This window comes from Arachis ipaensis, chromosome B08 (genome assembly GCF_000816755.2).
Source record: "Arachis ipaensis cultivar K30076 chromosome B08, Araip1.1, whole genome shotgun sequence".
In the NCBI taxonomy this organism is placed as follows: Eukaryota; Viridiplantae; Streptophyta; class Magnoliopsida; order Fabales; family Fabaceae; genus Arachis; species Arachis ipaensis.
In genome coordinates this window covers 102,952,333-102,970,937 of record NC_029792.2, presented here as the reverse complement: position 1 = coordinate 102,970,937, position 18,605 = coordinate 102,952,333, and the positions used below count along the sequence as shown (strand labels likewise).

Here is an 18,605-nt window from a genome sequence, read left to right as displayed (position 1 = left end):
ATGAGTAAGTAATTGATGCATAAATCCACTTCCGGGGCCCACTTGGTGTGTGCTTGGGCTGAGCTTTAAGTGTTGCACGTGTAGAGGTCCTTTTGTGGAGTTGAACGCCAGCTTTTGTGCCAGTTTGGGCGTTCAACTCTGGTTTTGGCTCCTTTTCTGGCGCTGGACGCCAGATTTAGGTAGAAAGCTGGCGTTGAACGCCAATTTACATCGTCTATTCTTGGCCAAAGTATGGACTATTATATATTGCTGGAAATCCCTGGATGTCTACTTTCCAACGCAATTGGAAGCGCTCCATTTCGAGTTCTGTAGCTCCAGAAAATCCATTTTGAGTGCAGGGAGGTCAGAATCCAACAGCATCAGCAGTCCTTCTTCAACCTCTGAATCTGATTTTTGCTCAAGTCCCTCAATTTCAGCCAGAAAATACATGAAATCACAGAAAAACACACAAACTCATAGTAAAGTCCAGAAATGTGAATTTAACATAAAAACTAATGAAAACATCCGTAAAAGTAACTAGATCCTACTAAAAACATACTAAAAACAATGTCAAAAAGCGTATAAATTATTCGCTCATCACAACACCAAACTTAAATTGTTGCTTGTCCCCAAGCAACTGAAAATCAAATAGGATAAAAAAAGAGAATATACTACAAATTTCAAACTATCAATGAAACATAGCTTCAATCATATGAGTGGGACTTATAGCCTTTTACCTCTTGAATAGTTTTGGCATCTCACTTTATCCATGGAAGTTCAGAATGATTGGCATCTATAGGAACTCAGAGTTCAGGGCCTCTCTGGCCTTAGGTGCTATCAATGGTTATGGAGAAAAACAAAAAAGCTATGCTTTTTACCACACCAAACTTAGAATGTTGCTCGCCCTCAAGCAATAGAAGAAAGAATAGAAGAATAAGAAGAAGATATGGAGGAGATGGAGGGATGTGTGTATATATGTGAGTGGTGAATGGAAAACAGAAGGGATGATCATGAATGGAAAGAGAGATGATGAGGTAGGTGGGGATCCTGTGGGGTCCACAAATCCTGGGATGATCCTGTGGGGTCCACAAATCCTGAGGTGTCAAGGCATTTACATCCCTGCACCAAATTAGGCATGTAAAATGCCTTTGCACACAACTCTGGGCGTTCAGCGCCAGGTTGGTGCCCATTTTGGGCGTTCAACGCCCATTTGCTGCCATTTCTGGCGTTGAACGCCAGAACCATGCTTGTTCTGGGCGTTCAGCGCTAGGATGTTGCCCATTTTGGGCGTTCAGTGCCAGAACCATGCTCTGTTCTGGCGTTGAACGCCAGGCAGGTGCTTCCTCCAGGGTGTGATTTTTCTTCTGCTGTTTTTGATTCCGTTTTCAATTTTTCTATTTATTTTGTGACTCCATATGATCATGAACCTACAAAGACATATAACTAAGAAAAATATAGTTAGAACACCAAACTTAGAGTTTGGTTGTGGCCTCCCAACACCAAACTTAGAGTTTGACTGTGGGGGCTCTGGTTGCCTCTGCTTTGAGAGAAGCTTTTTCTGCTTCCTCTCCATGGTTGCAGAGGGAGATCCTTGAGTTCTAAACTTTGCTCCAATGGCAGGAATGGAGATGCTTTTTCCATGTAAATTGGAATTAGGTGCAGTAAAGTCACCAAGCATCTTCCTTACATTATTATTATTTTTGGCTGCCATCTCCTTTTCCTGTTTGAAAATTTCTGAAAGGTTATCTCTGGATTGTTGTAATTTAGCTTCTCTTAGTTTCCTTTTTAGAGTCCTTTCAGGTTCTGGATCTGCTTCCACAAGAATGTTCTTATCCTTGCTCCTGCTCATATGACAAAGAAGAGGGCACAGAAAAATAATAATAATAATAGAGATCCTTTATACCACAGTATAGGGATCCTTGTGTGAGTAGAAGAAGAGGGGGAGACAAAGAATGTAATGTAATGGAAGAAACACAACTGTGAGGAGGGTTGAGATGTGAGATGAGATGTTAGTAGATGAATAAGTAAATAGAATAAGATGGGAGAGGGAGAATTTTCAAAAATAATTTTTGAAAAAGGGTTAGTGATTTTCGAAAATAGTTTTTGAGAAAGGTTAGTAATTTTCGAAAAATTTTGAAATCAAAAATAAAAATAAAAATAATTAGTTAATTAAAAAGAAATTTTTGAAAAAAAGGGAAGATATTTTCGAAAATTAGAGAGAGAGAGTTAGTTAGGTAGTTTTGAAAAAGTTAAGAAACAAACAAAAAGTTAGTTAGTTAGTTGAAATAAATTTTGAAAAGATAAGAAGTTAGGAGGTTAGAAAAGATATTTTGAAACCAACTTTTTGAAAAAGGTAAGATAAGAAGATATTTTTGAAAAGATATGATTGAAATTAGTTTTTGAAAAAGATTTGAATTTTTTTAAAATCACAATTAATGACTTGATTCACAAGAAATCACAAGATATGATTCTAGAACTCAAAGTTTGAATCTTTCTTAACAAGTAAGTAACAAACTTGAAATTTTTTAATCAAAACATTAATTGTTATTGTTATTTTCGAAAATTTGATCTAAAAATAAGAAAAAGATTTTTGAAAAAAAGATTTTGAAAAAGATAAGATTTTCAAATTGAAAATTTGATTTGACTCATAAGAAACAACTTGATTTTAAAAACTTTTGAAAAAGTCAATCCAAATTTTCGAATTTGATGAGAGAAAAAGGGGAAGATATTTTTTTGATTTTTGAATTTTTATGATGAGAGAGAAAAACAAGAAAAATGATGCAATGCATGAGAATTTTAGATCAAAACATGTGATGCATGCAAGAATGCTATGAATGTCAAGATGAACACCAAGAACACTATGAAGATCATGATGAACACCAAGAACATAATTTTGAAAAATTTTTAATGCAAAGAAAATATGCAAGACACCAAACTTAGAATTCTTTAATGCTTACGCACTAAGAATTCAAGAATGCATATGAAAAACACCATACAACACAAAACAAAAAATCATCAAGATCAAACAAGAAGACTTACCAAGAACAACTTGAAGATCATGAAGAACACTATGAATGCATGAAATTTTCGAAAAATGCAAGATGCACATGCAAATGACAACAAACTTATAAAATGACTCAAGACTCAAACAAAAACATAAAATATTTTTGATTTTTATGATTTTATGATTTTTTTTTGGATTTTTATTTTATATTTTTCGAAAATCATTTTAAAAAAAAAGAAAAATAAGGATTCCAAAATTTTTAATATGAATTCCAGGAATCTTATGCTCTAAAGCTCCAATCAAAGGGCCAGGCATGGCTTAATAACCAGCCAAGCTTTAGTATGTATCCAGACATGACACGCCTAACATGCCCTACAGTCGTGGCTTTACAGCCAACCAGGCTTCAACAGGATTCATGAAACACTAGAATTCATTCTTAAAAATTTTGAAGAAAAATATATTTTTGAAAATATTTATTTTTAAAAAAATTTTTTTTTTTCGAAAACAAAGGAGAAAATTTTGAAAGATTTTTGAAAAATTTTTGAAGAGAAAACAAAAAGAAAATTACCTAATCTGAGCAACAAGATGAACCGTCAGTTGTCCATACTCGAACAATCCCCGGCAACGGCGCCAAAAACTTGGTACGCGGAATCGTGATTACATTTTAATTATGTAAAATTCATCGCTCTTTCTTTCCCTGGTAATGGCGCCAAAAACATGATGCCAAGACCATGGTTCACAACTCCGTGTAACTAACCAGCAAGTGCACTGGGTCGTCCAAGTAATACCTTACGTGAGTAAGGGTCGAATCCCACGGAGATTGTTGGTATGAAGCAAGCTATGGTCACCTTGCAAATCTCAGTTAGGCAGATATAAATTGATAATGGTGTTTTCGAATAATAATTAATAGAATAGGGATAGAAATACTTATGTAATTCATTGGTGAGAATTTCAGATAAGCGAATGGAGATGCTTTCGTTCTTTCTTCAACCTCTGAATCTGATTTCTGCTCAAGTCCCTCAATTTCAGCCAGAAAATACCTGAAATCACAGAAAAATACACAAACTCATAGTAAAGTCCAGAAATGTGAATTTAACATAAAAACTAATAAAAACATCCCTAAAAGTAACTAGATCCTACTAAAAACATACTAAAAACAATGTCAAAAAGCGTATAAATTATCCGCTCATCAACTATGCACCAACTTATTTATCAAGAAAAACTATAAGGAAACCAAAGACAGAGACCGAAGCGTCATTGTCGGCATTGGGTCCCCCCAAGTGATCAAAACTCAATGTGGTATGTTCGAGCCTCAGTTGATACTGGGCGGCAATTTAATTTCAATGTGCCGATAGAAATTAACCATTATGGCTTCTACTCGATCATAGGCTCCGACCATGGAGTCATTTGCTTGAGGATTTCCATGGGGGTCTCAATTCTAGGCTACTTATGTGGAATCCCCTCACGGGAAAGAGACATTTTGCACTAGACGAAGCTAGCAAGCACTACTGTCACGTTGTATCTCTTTATGCCTTTGGGTATTTGGAAGATAGTGTGGAATACCGCATTGTGCATGTACATATCAACCGATACATTAGCACGAGAAATTCCAATGATTGGTAATGAAATACATTGTAAATAATTCACCAAACACTTATCTGCCAGTACATATCAGGTAAACAAATTAACTTTTGGATATTCAGACTTTGCAAAGCATGCTACGATAAAAAGAGCATCGAAACGAGCTCAACAAAAAATACCAGTGTATCTCAAAGTAAGGAAGGTAAAATTTATTTTGTATGACCAGATAAGATTCAACCTAAATTGCTAAAATCATATATAGATAATCAGGTTTTGGGTGCTCCTAAAGAGAACCAATCTGTATCTCAATTAAAGAGAGATCTATTTATGATTAACAGGTACACCAGCTATAACTACATCGAACCAAAGCAACATGGATTAGACTACAATTCAATGTAAGTCAAATGACATCATGCTTTATATTATTACTTTAAATTATGCAAGAGATAATTACAGTTAATGATGGAGACAGTGCATTTCAAAATACAGATTCAAGTGGTCCAGAAATAATTCAATGTAAAGTGGACTCAGTTCAATCTACCAAGACAAAAATATCAAACACTATTAGTGTGAATAGTATGGCGGATAATACAACACAACAGAAGAACTATGCACGAGGTACATGGAACACTGACCATCCTTATTTTTTAAAATATAAATGAGGCCATACTTCTTTTTTATGAAGATAATGTTGCCTATATGTGTACTAAAACTATCAAACCAAACAGAAGAAATTAGAAATGCTAGGAGGAGCAGAAGGTTGAAATTAAATGCTTCAAGACAAAATGAGACCAGAATCTTCAAAGAAGGTATTCATACTTAATTCTTTTAAACAAGGTATTCATACTTATTAGCCATGAAATTAAAATCATACTCAACCAATCACTTTTCTTAGTTGTGGATTGTACTTTTCAATGCTTATGATTTGTTCGAAAGTGGTAAGGACAATTGTTTGTTATTTTAGATGTATCCTCCTATTAATAAGAAGGTGTCAATTATCAATAAATTCATCAATATAAAACTAACATTGTGTAATTTCTTAAAATGATGCAGGAACAAGATCGGGCCTAAGATCTTCCAATACCACTAAAAAAATAAAATCTAGAGAAGGCGGTACATACTAGATAAAACATGTTTAACTGATACAAATATAAAAAATCTAAGATCTTCCTAATAATATCGTATCGACTGAATTAACCCTTCTTGCTGCTTCCAGAGTATTTACACATGGGGGATGCAATGTATGAATATGAGCATTGTAATGCTCTTTTCTGGTATGACGAAAAGTCAAACAAAAATTATAACACAAGCCAACCTAAATTCACTCTATGTTGTAAAGGAAGACAAGTTCAAGTTCCACACTTACAAGAAGCTCCTAAAGTGTTGTATGAGTTGTTATATGGTAATGGTCCAAAGAGCAAGCATTTTCGTAAAAATATTAGATCTTACAATAGCATGTTCCAGTTCACATCCATGGGCGCGAAAATAGATCGTGGCAGGAATAATTCCAGAGGACCACCAACTTTCATTCTCGTTGGTGAGAACTATCATTTAATGGGTAGTTTCATACCACCCGAAGGAAGTACGGCCAAATTTGCGCAATTATATGTATTTGATACACAAAATGAAGTCCAAAACCGCATGGCTGCCATCAGGTTTGTCATCTTTTGTTTAACGCATTATTAATTAAAATTTTCATAGCCAAAATATTGTAATTTATATGCTGCTATTATAATATTATACTTGACTTGCTGCCGTAGGGGTGAAGAGAACAAGCAGATTCATGAAGATATTGTAAGAGATTTGAAAAAAAGCTTGATGACAATAATATTTTGGTCAAGGCATTTCGTACGGTCAGGGATTCAGTTGCTAAGGATTCAAATAACTCAATCAAGCTTAGACTACTCAGCAAAAGAAGAAAGGATGGTAGAAGATATAACTTGCCCTCAACAGATGAAGTGGCTGCTTTGATTGTTGGAGATTTTGATATAGGTAAGATTGATCGGGACATTGTAGTTGAGACACAAAGTGGAAGATTGCAACGGATCAATCAAGTCAATCTAGCTTATTTGGGATTACAGTATCCTTTGTTATTTCCTTATGGGAAAGATGGTTACAAAGAAGATATACTTCTTAATAAGTGGAATCATAGTGGTGGGAAAGGACGGCAAGAGGTGTCCATGAGGGAGTTTTTCGCATTTAGGATTCAAGAAAGATTAGCTGATGGATCTCCCCTCTTATATGCAAGAAGACTATTCCAACAATTTTTGGTTGACGGATATTCTATGATTGAATAAGCCAGGTTGAACTATATACGTCAAGAGCAAGATAAATTCAGATGTGAAATGTACAAGGGAATAAAGGAAGCAGTTTTCAGTGGAAAAACAACACCATCATCATGTGGCAAACGTATTATATTGCCTTTTTCATTTACGGGGGGTCCCAGATATATGATACAGAATTATCAAGATGCAATGGCTATTTGTAAGGTGGTAGGTTATCCTGATCTTTTCATTACCTTCACATGCAATCCTAAGTGGCCTGAGGTTGAGGACTTTCTAAAGAACAGAAAGTTAAATTCCGAAGATAGACCTGACATTGTTTGTAGAGCTTTCAAGGCAAAACTAGATACTCTAATTAAAGATATTAGAGCCAACAAGATATTTGGGAAAGTGAGTGAAGGTAAATTTTTACTAATCAAAGTTACTAATATACATATTATGTCACATAAGCAAAGAATTAACTTTACATTAGTGTTACTAATCACAGTCACTAGAAACCTTTCATGTTATCAATATATGTATTATTACACATACATACACTATTTAATTAAATCTTCATTAATGGATTTTGCAGTTGTTTACACAATTGAATTTCAGAAACGTGGATTGCCACATGCACATATACTACTTTTTCTCCATAAGGATGACAAATATCCAATAGCAAAAGACATTGACAGAATTATATCAGCTGAGATACCAGATAAGAAGACAGATGCAGATTACTTTGAAGCAGTGAAAAAGCACATGATGCACGGCCCGTGTGGTTTGGTTAAGAAAGATTCACCATGTATGGAGGATGGTAAATGCATTCGTCACTTCCCTAAGAGATTTATTGATAACTCAACCGTCGACGATGAAGGTTATCCGATATATAGACGTAGGGAAGATGGAAGAACAATTAAAAAGTCTAGCATTGACCTTGATAACCGTTATGTGGTCCCTCATAACAGGCTCTTACTTATGAGATATGGGGCTCATATAAATGTTGAGTGGTGCAACCAATCAAGGTCAATAAAGTATTTATTCAAATATGTGAATAAAGGACATGACCTCGTCACAGCCTCATTCTATAAAAGTGCTACATCAAACACCGAGTTGGATGAATACGATGAAGTGAGCATGTATTATGATTGTAGATACATATCTCTATGTGAAGCAGCCTAGAGAATTTTTGGGTATAACATCCATTATAGAGATCCTTCTATTGTGAGATTAGGTTTTCACTTACCCGATGAACAAAATGTGATATTTAAAGACGATGAAAATTTAGATGATGTGGTGAAACAAGCATCCGTCAAGGAATCTATGTTCATTGGATGGTTTCAAGTAAATAGGGATTATATGGAGGCTAGGTCATTGACATATGCAGAACTCCCTACAAAATTTGTATGGAAAGCAAAAGATAGGGTGGCCTCGCCTCGAAAAACACATAATGTTATTGGAAGAATCTTCTTTGTGCCTCCAGGTTCGGGTGAAATTTATTACCTCAGACTAATCCTTAATTTTGTGAAGGGACCAACTTGCTATGAAGATATCAGAACCATAGATGGTGTTGTTTATTCATCATTTAAAGATGCATGTTATGCACGTGGTCTTCTAGATGATGACAAGGAATATATTGATGCAATAGAAGAAGCTAGCCATTGGGGATCTGGAGCGTATCTGAGAAAGCTCTTTGCAACACTTTTATTTTCTAATTCAATAGATAGGGCAGAACATGTATGGGAAAAGACATAGACTCTACTATGTGATGACATACTTCATAGGCAGAGAAGACTACTTGATAATCCAGGTATCAATTGTTACTTCAATTATCATAATTAGATATTTTCGCTATCTCAATAGGTAAAAAATGATATTTTAGTAATTAATCAATAAATTCTATCACAATAGTTTTAGTATTCCAACCAACCACAATATAATAATGAAGTAATTTGCATGAATCTGTATATTTGTATAATTGTGTAATATTTAATCAAAATACAGTTGCGATAAATTTATAAGAAAATAAAGTAAAAGGATAACCAATTGATGGTGAGGGATAGGCATTTTTGACAAATATATTACTAACTTAAAAAGGAAGGCTCTTATGCTAATTAGACTAACATTTTTAATTTGTAATAAATTGTCCTGTCCTGGAAAATTGTGTTAACAATGGTAACTCAAATCAAATACTTAATATGGTCAGCGTGGCTATTGCAGTGCTTATATAAGTCATAGAGAAATTTTTCCACACGTAAGTGAGTTATTACATTGTACTGATTTGAATTTTCCTGTTATGCACGCAGATTTAGTTCTTACAGACGATGAGTTAAAGGAGCTAACACTCATACAAATTGAAAATGTGCTAAACAGTTACAACAAGAGCCTTAGAGACTACCCACCAATGCCAGTACCAGATATGAGTCAATGTTCGAACCATCAACTAATAGCGGATGTCATTAACAGGTTAATTTGTGATGAACTTCGGTATGATAGAAGGAAACTAGCCGCGAATCATATTACTTATATGCAAAAACTGACAGATGAGCAAATGATGGTATACGAAAAAATAATGGAAGCAGTTCATAGTGGGAAAGGTAGAGTATTCTTCCTGTATGGTTATGGTGGGACTGGAAAAACTTTTGTTTGGCAAACATTAGCTTCTGCATTGAGATCTCGATCACAAATTGTACTCATTATTGCATCAAGTGGGATAGCATCACTTCTATTACCCGGTGGCAGGACAGCACATTCACGTTTTGCAATCCCACTCAATTTGGATGAATTCTCCACATGCAATATAAGACAGGGGAGCGCCTTGGCTGAATTGTTGATAAAAACAAAACTAATAATTTGGGATGAGGCTCCTATGGTAAATAGGTACTGCATTGAAGCTCTTGACAGGATGATGCGAGACATTCTAAGATTCAAGAATGTGAATAGTGAAATGGAGCCATTTGGAGGAAAGACAGTTTTGGAGGTGATTTTCGACAAATACTACCAGTGATCCCAAAAGGAACTAGGCAAGAAATTGTTAATGCCACAATAAACTCATCGTATATTTGGAATAGCTGTCAGTTGTTGACCCTCACAAAAAAATGAGATTGAGAGTAGGTGATTCCACTGAAAGGTCGCATGACTTGAAGCAATTTGCTAATTGGATTCTAGGTATTGGTGATGGAAGTTATGGTACACCTAGAGATTCAGGTGAAAGAATTGAAATCCCAGATGACATTCTGGTAAAGGATTGGGATGACCCAATAGAGACAATCTGTAAGGTAACCTATCCAGAACTATTTTCAGGAGAAAATCTTGATCAACACATAAAAGACCGAGCGATACTTGCACCAACATTGCAAATTGTGGATGAAATAAACAATCACATGATGAGCTTAAATCACATTGAAGCACATACCTATTATAGTTCTGATAAGGCATGCCCAACAGAGTCTAATAATGATTTACTGGCATCCATACACACTCCTGAGTTCCTGAACACAATCAATTGCTCGGGTGTTCCAAACCATCAGTTGACATTAAAGGTTGGAACCCCTATAATGTTACTTAGGAACATTGATCACTCGACAGAATTGTGCAATGGTACACGCTTAATTGTCACCAAGCTTGGAAAACACATCATAAAAGCACAAAGCAGCACAGGAAAAAACAAAGGACAAAGAGTGTTCATCCCAAGGATGACTTTAAGTCCATCCGATCATCGAATACCATTCAAGTTTCAACGGAGACAGTTTCCTATAATGGTATCTTATGCAATGACTATAAACAAAAGTCAAGGTCAATCATTGTCAAAGGTTGGGCTCTTACTCAAAAAGCCTGCTTTTACACATGGTCAGCTATATGTTGTAGTTTCTAGAGTCACAAACAAGGAAGGACTTAAGATACTACTAAGTCATGATGAGAAGAAAAAGAATGAGACGGATAATGTGGTATTCAAAGAAGTCTTCAGGAATGTTTGTTGAATGCATCAACAATGATCTTTGATATAAAGATGAGTTTTAGAGTTATTTTGAAATAATGTAATCAAGTTGAATCATGGATCTTCAGCACTTTGTCTGATGGTGGAGAATGTTTCTTCAAGACACTAATCAGTTTGAATTATCTCCATGCACAAATCAGGTACTTAATACTATTTTGTCCGACATATTGTTAGTATGACCATTAGCAGCATTTTTCTTAAATCCAATTATTCCTTAAGACTTTCATGTTTAACCACTAAAAAGGAAGAAACTATGCCTAGATTGCACATGTTAGATTATATGTCTTATATCTAAAAAGGATAAATGAATTATAATTGACATTTACTCGATAATAAGGATAACACCCTAAATACAAGTATCATCACAAAAGAGATATAACACAACAAAATTAAAAACTAAATAGGTTAAACTAACCTCAATCTGGGTCATCCATCATAGAGGTTGCTCCCAACAAGATACTTTAGTCTTCATGAATTAAAAAATCAACTTATAATCAAATCTATGAACTTGAAAAATAAATTCATATCAGAATTACATTTAAATATTTTCTTTGTCCGATCTTTGAGTCACACATCATTGATTAGCAACAATAGCAACATTGTAACCAATAAACTTGCAAAAGCAATAGACTGCAGTAACCAATAATTTTGATTTCTAATGTTAAATGAATATATTTGTACTTAAAAGATAACAAAGATAAACATGAAAAATATCAAATCATCAAAATCACTATAAGGAAAATATTATCCTTATTCTTAGGTAAGTGAACAAGGGGAAACTTGAACGTTGTCAGCCTAGATAGTTGCCTAGATTGTGATTTTGCAATATATATAAATTTTAAGCCACTGAATATTTTGAGGCTAAAAGGATTGACATTAAGAAAAGAAAAAAACCTAATGAATATCATGAAAGAAAGTTTTTCACCATTGTAAATTAAGATTACTCGTACATCAAATTAAAGAGCCTAAGTCCTAAAACAACAACAAAATGCAAGAAATATAATCAATATATTCTTATTGGAACATCTTGCTAAAAGATGACAAAAGATTATATTCTTTAATAAAAGATGTGGAAAAAGAATATCTTGCTAAACCAACCTGTTATTCTCCTATTAGTACCAGATTCGTACAGAAAAAATGCTCACTAAATTTAAGAAATGCTCACTAAATTTAAGAAGTAGAAGAATCTTTCCAGAATTTGAAACAAATCAACTACCATTTGTAAATTCTTATTGAAATTAAAAATATATAAACGGGCGGGATTCACCGTATCAGAAGAAATAAGAATATTTCCCAATAATTAAATTCTTATGAAAGAAAAATCAAATGACATACAAGAGACAACTCATTTTTTGAAGATTTCATTTCCTCAACTAAGTAATCATTATGAAATTGAACACCAATTAGAAGATTGTCATTAAGTATCCTATTCTGCATCTAAAAATTCAGTCTCTATCAACACGGCTTAGCAGAAGTTATCAAAAGAACACTAAAAAAATCATCAAAAAATTAAAATTAAAGTCAATGTGCTTTATAGAATTCCTAACACTTTTAACATAGTCAGTCCCAAAATGAAAAACATAGAAATAAAAAAATGTAACAAAGAAAATATACATATAAAAAATATTAAAAATTAAATAAAATATAATGAAAAACACATGAAAGGTACACCCAGTTGATATAATAGGCACCGATAAAAAAGCAAAATTGATTCCCTAACCAAGGATCAAGATAAAAAGCTTTTAACATAAAGGCTTAATGCAAAGTTCAAAATAACATATAAAATCAATGTCCAAAACATATAAAACTTTTGGATAAATATACAAATCACTCACTTGGATCTTAAATCTTCATGAATATCTCAACTTCAGCCTCTAGAACACTATCTTCTTGAATTTTACTATCTCTCGCAAGTCCTCTAATCAGAAAAATATGAAAAGTTCCTGCAAAATTACCAAGGGCCATAACAGATTTTCACTTTAAATATTAAAAGAAAAAGTATATTAAAAGTGGAGCATATAATATTCACGACCTCATAATGATTGGATTTAGTATAAGGGCTCAAATCTCTCCCAATTTGTCGATGTTAGCACTTTGAAGTAAGTCCAGAATGATATGCATATAACTATACATTGAAGCTTATTACTGAAATATAAGTTCAAACTTCCATTTTTTTATTAGAGCAAAACAAAAAATAAATTAGAATTAAGTGTCAGTTTGTTAACTCAAAACAATTGAACTTATTAATAAAGAGGAGAGCATAAATATATTTTAGTGTTAAATCCAATTAATCAAAACCCAACTAATCAATTAAGAATCGTTAACAATGTGATGATGGGTGCATATTCAAAACACAAATATATTTTAATGTTGGATCCAATTAGTCAAACAAAATGATATAACATTCAAATATTTTTATCCTTTCTTCTCTACATGTCATATTATTCTAAAAAATATCATTTCAGAACTCAAATCAAATTGTTTATTAATTTTATACAGTAGTTAATAAATACATATGTAATTTCTCAAATCTCTATTAAAAATAAAAAATTTGGTACCTAAAAACTTACAAAATTGCCACTGAAAATAACAGCTTGAAAAAAGATAATCCTACCGATATATGTGCTACCCGACTCGAACAAAGTTTTGGTAGTATGAGCATCCCAAATGTTTCGCATTAATATAGAGATCATCAAGTGTTGTCCATCTCACATCAACAGAATCATAATAGATAACAATCTCCCATGAATACATCAACAATATATCATTTTGACACTTTTAAATGACTCTTTTTATCCTTATTCAAGTGCTACATTATATTATCTTTCACAATCCTTTACCTTTAACGTATCTTCATGTCCAATTCTTCCATCCGGATGAAATGTTATTGAGCGCACCCCTGCTGATGAGAGAACCTTTATGGAAATATTCGTACAACTGGCAGAAAAGGAAACAAATGTTTAGAACCAACAATATACATAGAGAAAAAGATCATTAGCCTATGAAAAATGAAGTCATTCCAATTTTATTATACATGCATATTAATGAGAAGCTATGATCAGTACCTCTTCCATGGTAGTGCCAATATCAAGTCTGTGCAATTCATTCAGTGAATACTATGCAGTGAACCCTTGATGCCAGAATAATTTCACTAAGAACAATTTCAGCAGCTTCATCAGCAGCCTTTGAACTTTCAATAGCCACATTGTCTTCAGTATTCTGACATCAACGAAAACTCTTTTAAATTCATATTATAGAGTGTTCATTTTGAAATCTTGAGATAGAAATGCTTACATACTGGGAGCATGCACAGATTAATGCACACAAAAAAATTCAGGAATTTGGCAAGCATAGGCTAAAACAAAAATTGTCATACGGATAATACAAAATCACAAGATGCTACAATTACAAATAGTGATACACAAAAAAATAAGCGATCAAATTTCTAAACAGTTGTAAAATTACAATTCACAGATTATTCCAATCATCCATTTGCAAACTTCACTCATAAATCCTAAAAGAATATCTTCGTGACAAAAATAGAGTGGATGCAGATAAAAAATACAAAACAAAGAAAAAAGAGAGCATCTTTTTTTCCCACAGTAAGGTGTTCAAAATATATATATTTCTCATAATCAACGCTATGAACTTCAAAAGTAAATCTAAAGAAAACGGAATCCTGAAATTTCAAAAATATACGACACAAAAGCCACAATTGGCCATCCACACCAACTGTTTCTCCCCAAACAACATCCATACTCTTAGCCTAAAATTTTAAGAAAAAATAAGTCTCAATAATTGTATATGTATATTTGTATTTCTACATACCTTGAGGTACATCAGTTATTCCGCCAAAAACTAATGTTTCAAGTCATTAAGAACTCTCATTGAGACTCTTAACTTAGAACTTTAGCCACATCAAAGTTTCCATTCAGATCAAGTAATAAATATTACAAGTAAAGTAATGAACCTCATTATAGAGATGAAATATAATTGCAATTTTCTTTCTTCGAAAAGATTTCTGTTTTTCTACAACTTCATATAACTTCAAAGAAAGCTGCAACTTCACAAACCTGCTAAATCCAAACCATTAATTAGTCATTTATTAGCAGAACCAGAATAAGATTAATCAACTTGGTATAGAGATCACTAATTATATTAACTATATTTACTTTCTACGGTGATTTAATATTACTTTTAAAATATTCCTAAAATTATTCATATTATCTAAATATTCACGGTATCTATGTAGAATCTACTTATACTCACAAATTAATGTTGAGCATCATAGTATCATAAAGATAAATTGTTTTTTCCTCCATAAATATTTAAAGGGAATCCGTTTTATAGTTGCATGCATAGATCAAATAATGGTATCCGATTCAAATTAAATTTACCATAAATTAAACCAAAATACAAAATTATCATCAGTTCTAAAAAAATAGATATATATAACAAATAAAAAGTACGATCAATAGATAATCAACTAAAATAGAAAATAAAAATTAAGCACAAATTAAATAAATTTATAAATTAAAAACAACAAAACAATACAAGCTTGAGCTACTTCTGAAAAGCTAACCCATATTAAACCCATTTTAAAATAGAAGCTCCGATGCATCTACTTCTTCAACCCATTTTAAAATAGAAGCTCCGATGCATCTACTTCTTTAGGAAATTAAAAGAAAGGGGATTAATGCTTTGAATAAACTATACAAATGCATAGAGGATAATAATATCGTCTTTACGCAAAACTTTATTTACACAACTTTATTAGTTTACCTTTTTCGATGCCCAAATTCGAACTTTTTAAACATCTTCTGAGTCAACAAAGCTTCTACTCGAAGAAAATAGTCAGTAGCTAAAAAAATCAAATAGGTGGAGGCTTAATTTGAAGGAATATTTTAGCCAGCATCTTTCTATGCCTTTTTGTTTCTCTTGATGGATGTAGTAGGTAGGATAATTAATTATGAAGGAATGCTTCTTATTAAGAGTTAGTGGATTTTAATAAAATGGTGGGTGGATCTTCTTCAACTAACACCTGTAAACATTTAAGACACATCATAAGGACAAGTGTTTGCTTCAAATAAATACAAAATTATTTAATTCTAACTTTATCCTTTTTTTTTTTGCTTTTGATTATAAATTTTTTTATTCTTAATAAAAAGGTGATTAATCAAAATTCAATTAATCATATCCTTATACATTCAAATACTAGAAACTTTTACTTAACTAATATTATTAAATTTATCAAATTCGTAATTATAGTTTTTATATTACAATTTTCCTTAGTCATTGATGTGTATTGATGACTTTTGTTACATTCTTGCACATGCTCTATTAACTAATTAATACTAATACTAATATAAAACCTTTAAGTTTTACACTAATTACGCCTCCACAAATCTCTATTATGAAAATATGTGTGTTCTAACTTCTAAGTACCAAAAGAATAACTAAATAAAATAAACTAAATCTTATAATATTAAATAGATAAAACAACCAATACTAATAATTATTTATGTTCAACATAACACCGTAAAATATTTAATATATGGATTCTTACATTAAATTTAANNAGTCAATCTATTTCTCATATACAATTTTTTTGTATATAATGATTTTACATAAATATAAAAAAATAACAATTAATAACTTAATAAAACCTAATAAAAATAATATATAAAATATAAGTTATTTAAAAATAACTCCTAAAAAACAAATAAAATTTATTCTTTATATATAAATTTTTATGTGTATATTACATTAAATATCAAACTAAAAAAATAACAAGATTATGGGACAACCCGCGCGAAGCACGGGGAACACACTAGTTAATTTATAAAAGACAACTAGTGCATGTCTATTTGCTTGACAAGTGTATAGCTGGAGTTGTTGACACATGACAAAATAAAAAGGAAAGTAACAAGTTATAGCTGCTCATATACAACAAAAACGTAGGGTAAAAAGGTAAATTCACCACACCTACATGTGTACTTTAAAAACATGATAAATGGTTGTAGTGTGTTTGTTTAAAAAGTAGTTCCGCCACTGAAAGATTGTTATTCTCCTACAAACATTTTCCTTCATAAGCCTTGAATCCTTTATCCTGTGCAACCTGAAACATCATAACAGAAAATTTTGATTTTGTTACTGATGTGAACGCCAGGAAACTAGATTGGAATTTCAAAGTTTATATTGTTAGGATATGGGAAGTTCCAAGTAAATATAATGAGAAGGAGATTGGTTCAATTGAAATGATTCTTCAAGATTGTAAGGTAACAATAAATCTAAAAATTGTTTATCTAGATAACATGTTTGTTACCAGTTTAGTATATCATGTTTCAAGAATGTTTTGCCTCATATTGATGCCGATTTATTTTTGCATTGTTTAAAATAGGGTGGTAGGATCTATGCCACTATTCCGAGGGCGCTAGCCAAGAAATGGAGTGGTAACATCATAGAGTTTGAGATGTACACAATGACAAACTTCATAGTATTTGACAATAAGACCATCTTGAAGAATGGTGTTAGTAGGATGGTACTAACATTCTCTCATAGAACAATGGTTAATCATGTGGATAACCCAAGCTTTCCTCTAGAAGCATTTAGGTTGAGGTCTTTTAGTGATCTTCTAACAGTAGATAGATTGGAACATTCTGAGATGTTTGGTGAGTGTATTTTTGTTTGGTGTTATTTGCATGATGAGTGTATTTGTGTACTTGAGTTATAACATCTTTTTGTTTTATAGATTTTATTGGTAAGGTGGTCGGTAAGGAAGACCCGCGAGACTTGATCACTAGAAGGGGTTTAATGACTAAGCGTATGGTTGTTATTTTGGAAGATCTTGAGTATGTATTGTGCGACCATGAATGTATTGATTTGATATCGATTTTCTCATAACATAACCAACAGACTTCTTTCATTTGCTATTTTATTCTCAGGAATAACAAAATGAGTTGCACATTGTTTGGTCAGTTGGTGAACCACATTCTTCCATATCTTGATTATGGGAGAGTTGAGCCACTTATTGTGGTCCTTCAATATTTCAAAGCAACAAGGTGGAGTGGTAAAACTTCGGTTCAGAGCAATTTTGATATCTCCAAAGTTCACATAAACCCAACACTAAAAGAAATTGATAGTTTTAGATGCAGGTTAATGTAATTTATAAAATTCATGTATCACCTTTTAAGGTTGGATGAACTGAGCCTTCATATGTATGGGACCTCATTCATTATATGTGGATTACTCAGTGGTGGTCCATCGAGCTCAGCTAGGATTAGCCAGGTGTCCTCTCTGGCTGCGTGGTCTGCAAATGATGAGTTTAACCGTGGATCTGTCAGTGTAAAGACTATCGAGGATGCACTAAACTCTGTTGAGGTGTTATGTTTTAGTTATTTCGATGGAACATTTTCAAAGACAGTTGAAACCATTTATGTTAGTGTGAAAAGTAACCACGACACTATCTAAATATTATTTTACTGTTTTAAAATCATTGCAGGAAGGTCCCATATGGATTGCTGGGGAAATTGTTTCAATAAATGCAGGAAAAAACGATTGGTTTTATAAAGCATGTAGGAGGTGTCCCAAGAAGGTTGAAACCCCTATTGGTGATCGGTATGAATGTGGGAAGTGTGGCCACACACATGGAGCAGCCGCAATAAGGTTGTGAACAATACATAAGTCAATATACTATTTCTATCGAAATAGTGTATGTATAACTGCAATATAATATTAACCAATTTTCCCATGTCTCATCATATGTTAGGTACAAGGTTGA

The 18,605-nt window shown here is 32.7% G+C and overlaps 1 long non-coding RNA gene across 21 annotated transcripts in view; it reads right to left on the bottom strand.

Annotated features, from left to right (window-relative positions):
* LOC107613375 overlaps positions 1 to 15,872 on the bottom strand; it is an 18,529-nt gene extending 2,657 nt beyond the window's left edge. Inside the window, exons 1-7 of one of the 21 annotated variants that reach the window (XR_002352789.1) lie at positions 15,608 to 15,872; positions 15,419 to 15,487; positions 14,796 to 14,898; positions 13,891 to 14,044; positions 12,661 to 13,762; positions 11,241 to 11,291; positions 3,966 to 4,023 (exon numbers count right to left, since the gene is read on the bottom strand). This is a non-coding gene — a long non-coding RNA (uncharacterized LOC107613375). The other 20 variants (XR_002352785.1, XR_001614017.2, XR_002352775.1 and 17 more) reach the window with 20 other exon arrangements.